Raw genomic sequence first — 14,316 nt, forward strand, 5'->3', positions numbered from 1 at the left:
AGATTCAAGCTTTCTAGCTTTGGATCTTCATTACTTTGATGGATCTAAGCTTTATAGCTTAAGATCACTTTATTTTTGTTAAAAGATCAAAACTTGTGTTTATGATCTTCATGTAACTTGTAGATCTAGCTTTTTGCTTTAAGGATCTTCAAGAACATTAAAGATCCAAGTTTTCTAGCTTAGGGTTTCATTATTTTGTTAAAGATCTAAGCTTTTTAGCTTATGGTCTCATTACTTTTACTAGATCTTAGCTTTCTAGCTTATGGTCTCATTAATCTTGTAAAGATCAAAGCTTTCTAGCTTATGGTTTCTTAACACTTGAGATCTAAGTTGTTATTGTAGATCTCACTTACTTGGAACCTTTTTATGATTTTTGTGGTGATAAAGATCAAGTCTTCATCATCTCATATGATGAAGATGCATAAACTTGTACCAGAAGGACAAAGGTTGAAGCTTTATTGTGTTTATGCAATAAAGAGGCAACCTTGATGTTCAAAACTTGTAGAATATTAGCTTTTGCTTTTAGTTGTGTGTTTATGGTTGAAACTTGGTCAAAGTGATGCTAAAACATCAAAGAGTTGTACACTTGAGGCTTATACGCATCAAGGATGAGAACCGTGATAAGCATCAAGCACCAAGAAACCCACCGGAGCACTTGTTTTCTATTTTTCGGGGTCTGATAAGACTCCTGAGACTTCTGGAAAGATGATTTTCAGATAGTTCGGTTTGAGTAGATGACTTTTCGTTCAAGACTCGCCTAAATCCGATATACGGTTTGGGATTTATAGCCTTCCGAAAATCACTACGCCTTCGTAAAGACGTGCTAAAATTTCTGACCTACTCGCGCTTGAACTGTCGCCACCGTCAAACAACATCGAGTTAGGATCTGAAAATTGGACATCGGTACAAAGACTCACATACGGAGCCTTGGCCACTGACCACGCGTCTTTTCAGTTTGTATAGAGGTTGTAGCAGCTGTCTAAATTCAGCCTTTTGTTTCGATCTCTATTCTTGTTGAAAACTTACTTTATCTTTTACGAATGATGATGATGATGATGATGATGATGATGATGATGATGATACTTAAGACTTAATTTTTTCACTTTTAAACTTTTGGGACAATTTACTGACTTAGTAACCTTTGACTTAGGTTGAGGACCTTTCGGACCGACTTACTACTTGCATACTTTTCATATCGACTTTTACCGCACCTTCACTGTGAGTTATAGCTCCCTTTTTACTTTAACTATTTTTGGGACTGAGAATACATGCGCTTTTTATGTTTTACATACTAGACACGAGTACTTAAACTTTATATATGTGTGGATGACATAACGGCACAAAGATTCCCCTTAACTCGGTAACATTTAGTCATTGGTTTATGAACCGGTGAACGCGAATCTTAGATATGGATCCATAGGGTTTGACATCCCCACTCGGGCTAGTCGCGCTAGCATTCAACGGGTGTTTAATACTTAGTAAACTTACGCACTCGTCAAGTGTACTTTTAGGGGGTGATATTTATACTTGTTAAGTTAGTTACCGGGTGCCCACGGATAAGCAGACCTCTTAACATTACACCACTGAAGTTTTACTTTTAATCACCTTGTTTGGAACAAGACGTGCAATATCGTTCCGTGGGGTCTTTCTCATAGACGATTTTATGCCATCTTCCTTCTTTTTTCCCATGCCTAACCAGACCCTATTAGGTTAGGCTTTTTCTTGAGAAGACCAACCTCAACGCATACCCTTGCGACACCGGGTCGAGATGGGGGTCGGACCAAAGATCTTTTAGATGCACATATCCCTCTCTTTATCATACTGATTTGAAATACTGATTTGAAATGCTGATTTGAAGCACTGAAATCTCGTGTTCTACATTACATTACTGATTACAAACAAACTATAGCTCACCAACATTCGTGTTGACATTTTAAGCATGTATTTCTCAGGTGCTTACACGTTGTTGCTTCCGCTGTTAGACTTGTTGTTATAGTCTTGGTGTTATAGACTTACTGTTACAGACTCGCTGTGTTAGACTCCCGCTGCATTGTTTAGAGATGTCTCAATCATGGAACTTTTACTTTGCATTCACAACTTATGTTACATCTGAACAATGGATTTGTAATGACCTTGGTGTCACGTACTCATGTTAATGCTTTCTATTCGTAGAAGCACGTTATCTTTGTAAAACATTTGACGTTGGTAAAGACGTCACCTTTTCATGAATGCAAAACTTGTTTTGAAACAGCATGTAGTATTATACCATGTAATGGACATGTTGTTGATGATCCGTACACGTTGATTTTGTACGGGGCGTCACAAAATCCATGCGTATTAAAACAAAGATGCCGTGAAAAAGGTAGGATCAAATTTCCATGGGTTTCAAAAATCTTGCCTGGTATTCATTTTAGGCTCTAAGCGGTAGTCGAGTAGCCAATTAATCTACGCTTGTTGATGTCTCACTTAAGAAAGCCGTATACAGATGTAAAAAAAAGGTGGAGACGTACCTTAGAGATGTTATACGGAGCTCAAGACATATCAAGAATTGCTACACTAAAAGAACAATAAACATATATGACCCCATACAAACAACCATAAACACATCAGAACATACATATCTACATACATAAATGTACATAGATGCATGCCTAATACATACATACATACAACATATACATGTAATATGCCTACTTACAGACATACACATCTACATACATGCACGCATACAAACATATAAACATACATGTTGCATACATACATACATACATACATACATACATACATACATACACACATACACACATACACACATATACATATATACACATACACATATACACACATACACGCATACACGCATACACACATACATACATACATACATACATATACACATATATACATACACACATACACACATACATACATACATACATACATACATACATACATACATACATACATACATACATACATACATACATACATACGCATACATTCATACATAGACATCCAAGCATACATACATACTAATTAATACATACTTACTGTAACACCCCGTCAAAAATCCCTTTAACGGAATGTTAACGCTGGTCCCAGTGCTTGGCTTGACTTCTATGTAACAGCAATATTCTACAGCAGAATCAATTAATACCTGAGAATAAAACACGCAAAACGGATCAACAATAATGTTGAGTGAATCTACAGGTTTTAGGTAAACAATACAGTATGTGCGATGCCCTGTACAAAACCATCGTGTACGAATCATCAACAACAGGATCATTACAAGGTCAAACACTATATGCTATTTCAAAATACGTTTACATTCATGATAAAATGTGACGTCATAACCAACGTCGAATGTTTTACATCAAAAGTATGCCTCAATGAACAGAAGCAATTAGAAATAGTACGTGAACCTCATGTCGTTACAAATCATAGTTCAAATGTATTAAAGTTTATGAATGCAAGATAACGTTCATGCAGTGACATCTCTAAAGCAGCGGGTGTCAACAGCAAGACTAGTACAACAGCGGAAGCTAGCAACCTTAAGCACCTGAGAAAAACATGCTTAAAAACGTCAACACAAAGGTTGGTGAGCTATAGTTTAAGTATAATAGTATGTAAGGTAGGCCACGAGATTTCAGTGCTACAAATAGCGTTTCAAAACAGTATGATAAAGTATATGTTTAACCGTGGGTACTTGGTAACTAACTTAACGTTTATAACCCCCTGAAAGTACACTTGGCGAGTGCGTATGTTTACGAAGTATTAAACACTCGTTAAATGCTAGCGCGACTAGCCCGAGTGGGGATGTCAAACCCTATGGATCCATATCTAAGATTCGCGTTCACCGGTTCAAAAACCAATGACTAAACGTTACCGAGCTAAAGGGAATGTTTATGCCGTTGTATAACCCACACATATATAAAGTTTAAGTATTCGTTCCTAGTATGTAAAACGTAAAATGCGCATGTATTCTCAGTTCCCAAAATAGTTAAAGTAAAAAGGGATGCTATAACTCACAGTGGTAATGTAGTGGTAAAGTCGAGTCGGGAAGTAAGCAAGTACGTAGGTCCGGAAGGTCCTCAACCTAAGTCAAATAGTAATAAGTCAGTAAATCGTTCCAATAGGTTTAAAAGTATGTAAATTAGGTCTTAAGGGTCATCATCATTCATCACTAAACAAAAGGTGTAAAGTAAGTTTCGTTCATGAAAAGAGTTTAAAACAAAGGTTGGCTTTGATCAGTCGCCACGGCCTCAATACCTACTGAAATAAGGTGAGACTAGTGGCCATGGCTCCGTATATGAGTCCTTTATTCGTGGTAAAGCAAACTCATCTTCGTTTGACCGTGGTGACGGTCTAAGTGCAAGTAGGCCAGAATTTTCAGCACAACGTTAAAAGGACATAGTGACGATCGGAGGGCCATAAATCCTAAACCGTAACTCGGATTAAGACGAGTCCTAAATGAAAAGTTATCTACTCGAACAGAGCTATATGAAAATCATCTTTACAGTAGCCCAGGTCCTACTGATCAGACCCAGTAACAGTAAACAGTAGGTTCCGGTGGGTTTCTTGGTACTCGATGCTTATCACGGTTCTCATCCTTGATGCATATAGCTTCAAGTGTACAACTCGTTGATTAGTTTGCATCATCTTAACCAAGGTTTCACCATCATAACACTTGTGTAAGTCTAAGGTATGTAGCACAACTCAATTAAGTGTTGTATGTAGTTTGATGAACCAAAGTTACATCAAAGTCTTAGATTTAACACTTACATGAAATATAAGAGTAATATTGAACTACAAACTAGAAAGTAAACTAACTAATCAAGATCTTAAGTTATAGAACATAGTTCTTAGTTTGATCTTGAAGATTCAAGACCCAAAAGTCTAGATCTAAAGTTATTAAGTTAAATCCTAAGTATTAATACTTGAATCTTTACTTTCATGAAACCATAAGTTACAAAACTTAGATTATCATCTTGTAAAGTGTATGTAAGCCTACAAGCTTTTGATTATGACAAAATAAGTAGACCATAAGTTATAGAACTTAGATCCATCACAAGTATATGAAGTTATAACTAAAAAGTTATACTTCCATGTTCTTGAACTTTTAAAGTTAACTTTAGTTCAAGAAAAATGAGATCAAAGTTAACTAGTAACACTTGACCAACAACAACATGAATCATGAATTTAAAAAGTGCAAGAATGAAGTAATAAACTAAATAAACAAGTAACTACTTCATTGTTGTTCATACTTTAAAGATTCAAGTCAAAGTCTTGATCTTTAAGAAAGTAAACTTTAAGTCTACAAACATGAATTACAAGTATGATTTTATAACATATGAACTTACAATCTTTCAAACATTAAATGTAGAACATAAACTAGAGAGTTTAGTTCTTGTATGTTCTTGTTATGAACAAGATAAATGAAGAACAAACTAAAGAGTTTGATTCTTGTTAACATGTAAGTAAATAACAACAACTACATGTAATCAAACAACAATCAAAGACAAGTAATTAAACAAGCAAAAGAATGATGATGATGAGTGTGTGCATGCTACGGTTTTCAAACAAAGAAAGAAGAGAAAAGTTTGCTCAAGTTACTTACAATATTTAGAGAGAATGAGAGAAAGAAATGAGAGAAAATGCAAGTATTGTGTGTGTGAGGAAAATGAGAGGATACTAGCAACTAAGTAATACAAAAAAATGAAAATGGAACACTCCCCCATGGAGTTCCTATGCCGACGGTTTACCAAGGGAGGGAGGAGGAGAAAACCCACAAGTCACTAGCATGAATTTGGCTTAAAAGGTGGTTATAAGATGTGTCTTCATGGGAAAGATGTATAAGTATCTTGTAACTATATTCTTCATGCACTAATCAATCTAGTTGTAACTTAAAGTGATACTTGCATTTTAAGATGGGCTAAATAATCCATTAAGTGTGGTATAGTAGGCTTCTAAGTCCATTAACACAAGTCCAAGTCCAAATAAATAATAATCCAAGTAAAAGCCCTAGTAATTAACTAATAACCTTAGTTAATTAAAATGATTAATTAAATCAATCATGAATGTAAATAATATTCTAAAAATATTATTCGTGTACGTGTGTCACAAAGATGTTTCGGGCATTTAAAGTCAAGCATGGTAACAAGTAAATGTATATAAACAATACATTCAATAAATCACAAGTATTAATAATAATTATTAATAAGTAAACGTTGGAAATTCCAGGGTCGTTACATTACCCACCAGTTAAAGAAAATTTCGTTCCGAAATTTTAAGCTGAGGTAGATGGAGGAGTTGGGAAAAGGTGAGGATACTTCTGCATCATTTGATCCTCTCGCTCCCAGGTAAACTCAGGTCCTCGTTTGGCATTCCATCACACTCGAACGATCAGAATCTTGTTGCGTTTCAAAGTTTTGACCTCACGATCCATAATCTCGACAGGTTCTTCCACGAACTGGAGTTTGTCATCAATCGTAAGTTCTTCCAGTGGTATGATAAGTTCAGGTGCAGCAAGACACTTCTTCAAGTTCGACACGTGGAAGGTAGGATGAACTGAGCTCAGTTGAGCTGGAAGATCCAAACGGTAAGCAACGGGTCCAACACGTTCCAAGATCTCAAAAGGACCAATGTATCATGGGTTTAACTTTCCACGTTTTCCAAAACGGATCACACCTTTCCAAGGTGCAACCTTCAACATTACACGGTCACCCACGTTGAATTCAAAGTCTTTACGTTTAAGATCGGCATAACTCTTTTGACGATCGCGGGCAGTCTTAAGTCTAACTTGAATTTGAGCAATCTTCTCTGTTGTTTCATGGACTACCTCGGGTCCGGTGATTTGCTTTTCGCCTACGTCAGCCCAACAAATAGGAGATCGGCACTTGCGGCCATACAACACTTCAAAAGGTGCGGCATTAATGCTCGAGTGATAACTATTGTTGTACGAGAATTCGGCTAAAGGCAAATGCCTTTCCCAGGCCTTTTCGAAATCAATGACACATGCACGCAACATGTCCTCCAAGGTCTGAATCGTTCATTCACTTTGCCCGTCGATCTATGGGTGATAAGCAGTACTCATGTCGAGACGAGTTTCCATGGCTTCTTGCAAGGAACGCCAAAATCTGGAAGCAAAACGGGGATCGCGATTTGAGATGATCGATAAAGGTACACCATGACGAGATATAACCTCTTTGATGTATAATTGAGTAAGTCTCTCCATGGTATCCATTTCCTTCATAGCCAAGAAGTGTGCAAATTTGGTAAGACGGTCAACGATAACCCAGATGGTATCGTATCCGCCCACCGTCTTTGGTAGCTTAGTGATGAAATCCATTGTGATCCTTTCCCACTTTCATTGTGGGATTTTCGGTTGTTGAAGCAATCCAGAGGGCCTATGATGTTCGACCTTAACCTTCGAACAAGTCAAACACTTACCAACATAAGTTACAATGTCCTTCTTAAGATTCGGCCACCAGTACTGTTCCTTAAGATTGTGGTACATTTTGCCCGCTCCGAGATGAATTGAATATCTCGATTTGTGTGCTTCATCAAGTATAAGGTTCCATAGATCTCCATAAAGAGGTACCCAAATTTTTTCGGCATAACATCGGAGTCCAGACTCCCTAACCTCGAATCAAGAGACAAGAATGTTCAAATGTTCGTGAGATATATTCTCCTCCTTGAGAGCCTCATCTTGGGCTACTCGGATCTGGCTGTTGAGATTCGAATGGATGGTGATGTTCAGAGCCCTAACACGAAGAAGTGCCGTCCTCTCCTTTCGGCTTAAAGTGTCAGCTACAACATTGGCCTTGCCAGGATGATAACGAAGTTCACACTCGTAGTCGTTCAATGTCTCGATCCATCGTCGCTGTCGCATATTCAGTTGCTTCTGATCGAAGATGTGTTGGAGACTTTTATGATCGGTGAAAATAGTACTCCTAGTTCCATAAAGATAGTGTCTCCAAAATTTGAGCGCAAAGACAACGGCTCCAAGTTCGAGATCGTGAGTAGTGTAGTTCCGCTGGTGAATCTTCAGTTGACAAGAAGCATAGGCAATAACCTTTGATATTTGCATCAGTACACAACCAAAACCACTTTTCGATGCATTGCAATAAACGACGAAATCGTCACTGCCTTCAGGAAGTGATAAGATAGGTGAAGTGGTTAACTTCTTCTTCAAAGTTTGGAATGCTGATTCGTGTGCGAGTTCCCAAATGAACTTCTTCCCTTTGTGAGTCAGCGCGGTCAAAGGACGTGCAATCAGAGAGAAACCTTCAATAAACCTTCGGTAGTAACCGGTGAGACCTAGAAATTGGCGAATGTGAGTTGGAGTAGTAGGGGTCTCCCACTTGCTGATAGCTTCAATCTTGGCGGGATCAACTTTGATACCCTGATCGCTCACAACATGACCCAGAAACTGGACTTCCTTCAACCAAAATTCACACTTGGAGAATTTAGCGTAAAGTTGTTCTTGTCTCAAGAGTTCAAGTACTAATCGGAGGTGTTGCCCATGCTCTTCTTTGCTCTTAGAGTAGATGAGGATATCATCTATGAAGACGATAACGAACTTATCCAGGTACGGCTTACAGAAACAATTCATAAGATCCATGAACATGGCAGGTGCGTTGGTTAAACCAAATGGCATCACGAGGAACTCATAATGACCATAACGGGTTCTGAATGCAGTCTTCATCACATCACTTTCCTTCACCCTCAACTGGTGATAACCGGATCGCAAATCGATCTTAGAGTAAACACTCGATCCTTGAAGTTGATCAAAAAGATCGTCAATGCAGGGAAGAGGATACCGATTCTTGATCATCAATTTGTTGAGTTCACGGTAGTACATACACATACGGAAGGATCCATCCTTCTTCTTCACAAATAAAATAGGTGCGCCCCAAGGCGAGAAACTTGGTTGGATAAATCCACGGTCTAGCAGTTCTTGTAATTGGCTCTGTAATTCTTGCATCTCGGAAGGTGCGACTCTATAAGGTGTGCGAGCTACAGGTGCAACTCCTAGCACTAAATCGATCTGAAACTCTACTGCTCTTGGCGGCGGTAATCCAGGCAATTCTTCAGGAAAGACATCGGAGAATTCGTTCACAAATCGAACATCGTCCACACTCTTCACCTCGGTTTCTACCGTTTTCACATGCGCTAGGACAGCAAACGTCCCTTCTTCATGATCTTTTGCACTTTCACGCAACTAATGAGGTTCAGCTTCGAGGTACATCTCTCTTCGTAAATGATTAGTGGCTCACCATCTCCTTGCGGTATACGAAGAGCTTTATCTCCACAGATAATGTCGGCCCTTATCTTGGTCAACCAATCCATATCGACAATAACGTCAAAACTTCCCAATTTGATAGGTATCAAATCAATTTTGAAATCTGCACCAGCTATGTTGATAATAGCTCCACGACTAATATGGTCAACTTTCTCAAGTTTTCCATTGGCTACTTCTACAAGCATACTTTCCTTTAACGGGACTAACGACCAATTAATCTTATCGCAAAAGTGTCTACATACATAACTCCTATCGGCACCAGTATCAAATAGGACAGAAGCTAAAAGATTGTTGATAGTGAATATACCTGTCACCAAGTCGGGATTCTCATGTGCATCCCTTGCATTAACGTTGAAAGCTTTACCACGGGGTAGTCCGCCGTCTTTTCTTTTGTTGGGGCACGTATTTCTGAAATGGCCCATCTGTCCGCATTCGTAGCACCTTTTAGGTCCATTGGTGTTCGGCTTCCCAGTCATGGTGGTGACCTTGCAGTCTTTACCGATATGCCTAGTCCGTTGGCACTTTTCACAAACAACGTTACAATACCCAGTATGGTGCTTGTAGCACCACTTGCATTGTGGTAGGGTACCCTTGTAGTTGGGGTTTGAGTTGGTGTTCGAATTGGGGTTTTCACCGTTGTTGTTTCCTCTGAAACCCTCATGTCGTTTTGCCGGGTTTTGATCATAGGTCCTTCCCCTGTTGTTATCCCATTTGCACTTCTCACTACTACCCGCTTCAGAATTAGCCTTCTCCGGTTCATCGATGATAATTTGGTTCATTAAAGTATGCGCCATGCGCATCGCTTCTGGGACATTGGGTGGCTTGGACGAGGTGACGTTTCCCTTAATGGACTTAGGAAGTCCCCACAAATATCTCTCCATACGCTTGAATTCCGGGGTGACCATGGTAGGACACATTAGGGCTAGTTCCAAATATCTACGATTGTACCCATCGAGATCGTTTCCCACGACCTTTAACTGCATAAACTCAATTTCCATCTTCTGGATCTCGGCCCTAGGGCAATATTCCTCAATCAGGGCCCCTTTGAATTCCTCCCATGGGGTAGCAAATGCCTCATCAATACCTTTTGCTTGAGCCAATGTATTCCACCACGTTAGTGCGCCGTCAGACAGAGTGCATGAAGCAAACTTGGTTTTATTCGCCTCAGAACAGTTACTAACTCGAAACACAGATTCTAATTTCTCGAACCATCTAGTGAGACCAACCGGCCCCTCCGTTCCACTGAAGTTGTGGGGTTTGCAGCTTTGGAACTCTTTGTACGCGCACCCATTACGAATGGGCTGAATAACCGGTGGCGGTGGTAGTGGCGGTGGCGATGGAGCTTGGGGTTGCATTTCCGCAATGGCTGCGGCTACCCTTTCGGCAATCATCTCCTCGATTTGGGCTGTGGTCGGTGTTGATCTTCCGTTGGCCATGGCGTTCTAAACAAAATTTTTGACTCAAGTCAAAATCCAGTATTCAAATAGTAATAATACAGTATATGTAACCAACACGGAATCAACACATCACATGTTTATTAAGTAATGCAATCCAGGTACAAATACCACAGAATCATACAGTAACGTAAATAGGACACAGTGCAAGAATTAAATAACGCAAAGTTCCATTCATTAATATTAAGTTGCATACATCTGCATAGGTTCGTACAATACATAAGTAATACATAAAACTACAACTAAATTACATAATGAAATCTACTACAAAAGTCCTACGGTGAAGGTGGGTGTAGGATGTCCAATACATGAGACATCTGGTCCTCGAGCTCAGTTACCCGAGCACGGAGGGTCTCCACCTCCCTCATCAGTTCCTCGATAGAGGGAGATGGTGGGGCAGGAGGTGCAGTCGGTACGGGTGGTGCTGGTGGAGCTGGTGGTGCAGACGGTCCGGCTCCAGAAGTAGAGGCTGCGAAGCGGTAAGGCTTACGGATGAAGGGATCAGCAGGATACGGCACAAGCCGCTTACGGGCGGTAACCCTACGACGCCGACCATATGCGTCAGTGAATGCTCGACCTCTGTTGACCCCCGGAATAATGGTGCCGTCGAAACGGTACCGCTTCTTCGGCGGGGTGGAGGGTGGCTGAACAGGTGCATCATCAAGGTCCTCCTCATCGGAGTCATCGTCACTAGAGTCGTCTGTAGATGAGTCGTCGAATGACGGATCATCTGAATCATATGGAGGTGGCTGCATGGGTGGCTGTACTGGATCTCCTCGGGCGGCCATCATCTGTCGGTATCTGAAAGGCGGGATTGGCACGAGACGTCCATCAGGAGCGCGTCGGCACCAATGACGATACTGATTATGGAATGGACCTTCCCCAAATTCCGCGGGAATCACAACACCATCGAGATGGTGCTGTGGCTCCTGAGGTACCGGGGCAAGTGGAGCTGGAATCTCCGGGAGGTCCTGGGCTCCGTCTGCAGTACCCACTGGGGCAGGCGCATGACTACTGGTACCAGAGGATGAAGCGCCTGGGTCACTAAAGTGTGTCACCGATGGGATCGAGGAATCGGTAACAGCGGCAGGTGAAGTGGCTGAAGTGTCTGAATCGCTGCCCAAAATGATAGCAAGTGGAATATCCGACATCTGAACAAGGAAAAATAAATTTTCCATGTCAGTAAGTCATAAAGCAAGCACGTATTAGGCCAAGTAACTACAACAGTCTAGATCATGTGTAACAGTAAGTAGCATGGCAATAACGACAAGTATCATGCAATCGAAAGCAGATAATAGCATGCAGTAGTAAAATCATGTAATAGCATACGGCATATAGCAGTAAAAGTAAGCAGCAGCATGCAGTAAGTTCAGCGGAAACAAGTAAACTAGCAAGTTGTAGATTAGTCCTATTAGTGAATCCTACTCAGGTCGGTCTTAGACTCACTAATGCAACCTAATTCCCTACAACCAATGCTCTGATACCAAATGTGATGCCCCGTACAAAACCATCGTGTACGAATCATCAACAACAGGATCATTACAAGGTCAAACACTATATGCTATTTCAAAATACGTTTGCATTCATGATAAAAGGTGACGTCATAACCAACGTCGAATGTTTTACATCAAAAGTATTCCTCAATGAACAGAAGCAATTAGAAATAGTACGTGACCCTCAGGTCGTTACAAATCATAGTTCAAATGTATTAAAGTTTATGAATGCAAGATAACATTCATGCAGTGACATCTCTAAAGCAGCGGGTGTCAACAGCAAGACTAGTACAGCAGCGGAAGCTAGCAACCTTAAGCACCTGAGAAAAAAATGCTTAAAAACGTCAACACAAAGGTTGGTGAGCTATAGTTTAAGTATAATAGTATGTAAGGTAGGCCACGAGATTTCAGTGCTACAAAGAGCGTTTCAAAACAGTATGATAAAGTATATGTTTAACCGTGGGCACTTGGTAACTAACTTAATGTTTATAACCCCCTGAAAGTACACTTGGCGAGTGCGTATGTTTACAAAGTATTAAACAGTCGTTAAATGCTAGCGCGACTAGCCCGAGTGGGGATGTCAAACCCTATGGATCCATATCTAAGATTCGCGTTCACCGGTTCAAAAACCAATGACTAAACGTTACCGAGCTAAAGGGAATGTTTATGTCGTTGTATAACCCACACATATATAAAGTTTAAGTACTCGTTCCTAGTATGTAAAACATAAAATGCGCATGTATTCTCAATTCCCAAAATAGTTAAAGTAAAACGGGATGCTATAACTCACAGTGGTAATGTAGTGGTAAAGTCGAGTCGGGAAGTAAGCAAGTACGTAGGTCCGGAAGGTCCTCAACCTAAGTCAAATAGTAATAAGTCAGTAAATCGTTCCAATAGGTTTAAAAGTATGTAAATTAGGTCTTAAGGGTCATCATCATTCATCACTAAACAAAAGGTGTAAAGTAAGTTTCGTTCATGAAAAGAGTTTAAAACAAAGGCAGATTTTGATCAGTCGCCACGGCCTCAATACCTACTGAAATAAGGTGAGACTAGTGTCCATGGCTCCGTATATGAGTCCTTTATTCGTGGTAAAAATTCCAGAAGTAAACTCGTCTTCGTTTGACCGTGGCGACGGTCTAAGTGCGAGTAGGCCAGAATTTTCAGCACAACGTTAAAAGGACATAGTGACGATCGGAGGGCCATAAATCCTAAACCGTAACTTGGATTAAGACGAGTCCTAAATGAAAAGTTATATACTCAAACATAGATATCTGAAAATTATCTTTACAGTAGCCCAGGTCGTACTGATCAGACCCAGTAACAGTAAACAGTAGGTTCCGGTGGGTTTCTTGGTACTCGATGCTTATCACGGTTCTCATCCTTGATGCATATAGCTTCAAGTGTACAAATCGTTGATATGTTTGCATCATCTTAACCAAGGTTTCACCATCATAACACTTGTGTAAGTCTAAGATATGTAGCACAACTCAATTAAGTGTTGTATGTAGTTTGATGAACCAAAGTTACATCAAAATCTTAGATTTAACACTTACATGAAATATAAGAGTAATATTGAACTACAAACTAGAAAGTAAACTAACTAATCAAGATCTTAAGTTGTAGAACATAGTTCTCAGTTTGATCTTGAAGATCCAAGACCCAAAAGTCTAGATCTAAAGTTATTAAGTTAAATCCTAAGTATTAATACTTGAATCTTTACTTTCATGAAACCATAAGTTACAAAACTTAGATTATCATCTTGTAAAGTGTATGTAAGCCTATAAGCTTTTGATTATGACAAAATAAGTAGACCATAAGCTATAGAACTTAGATCCATCACAAGTATATGAAGTTATAACTAAAAAGTTATACTTCCATGTTCTTGAACTTTTAAAGTTAACTTTAGTTCAAGAAAAATGAGATCAAAGTTAACTAGTAACACTTGACCAACAACAACATGAATCATGAATTTAAAAAGTGCAAGAATGAAGCAATAAACTAAGTAAACAAGTAACTAGTTCATTGTTGTTCATACTTTAAAGATTCAAGCCAAAGTCTTGATCTC

Source organism: Rutidosis leptorrhynchoides, chromosome 6 (assembly GCF_046630445.1).
Source record: "Rutidosis leptorrhynchoides isolate AG116_Rl617_1_P2 chromosome 6, CSIRO_AGI_Rlap_v1, whole genome shotgun sequence".
In the NCBI taxonomy this organism is placed as follows: Eukaryota; Viridiplantae; Streptophyta; class Magnoliopsida; order Asterales; family Asteraceae; genus Rutidosis; species Rutidosis leptorrhynchoides.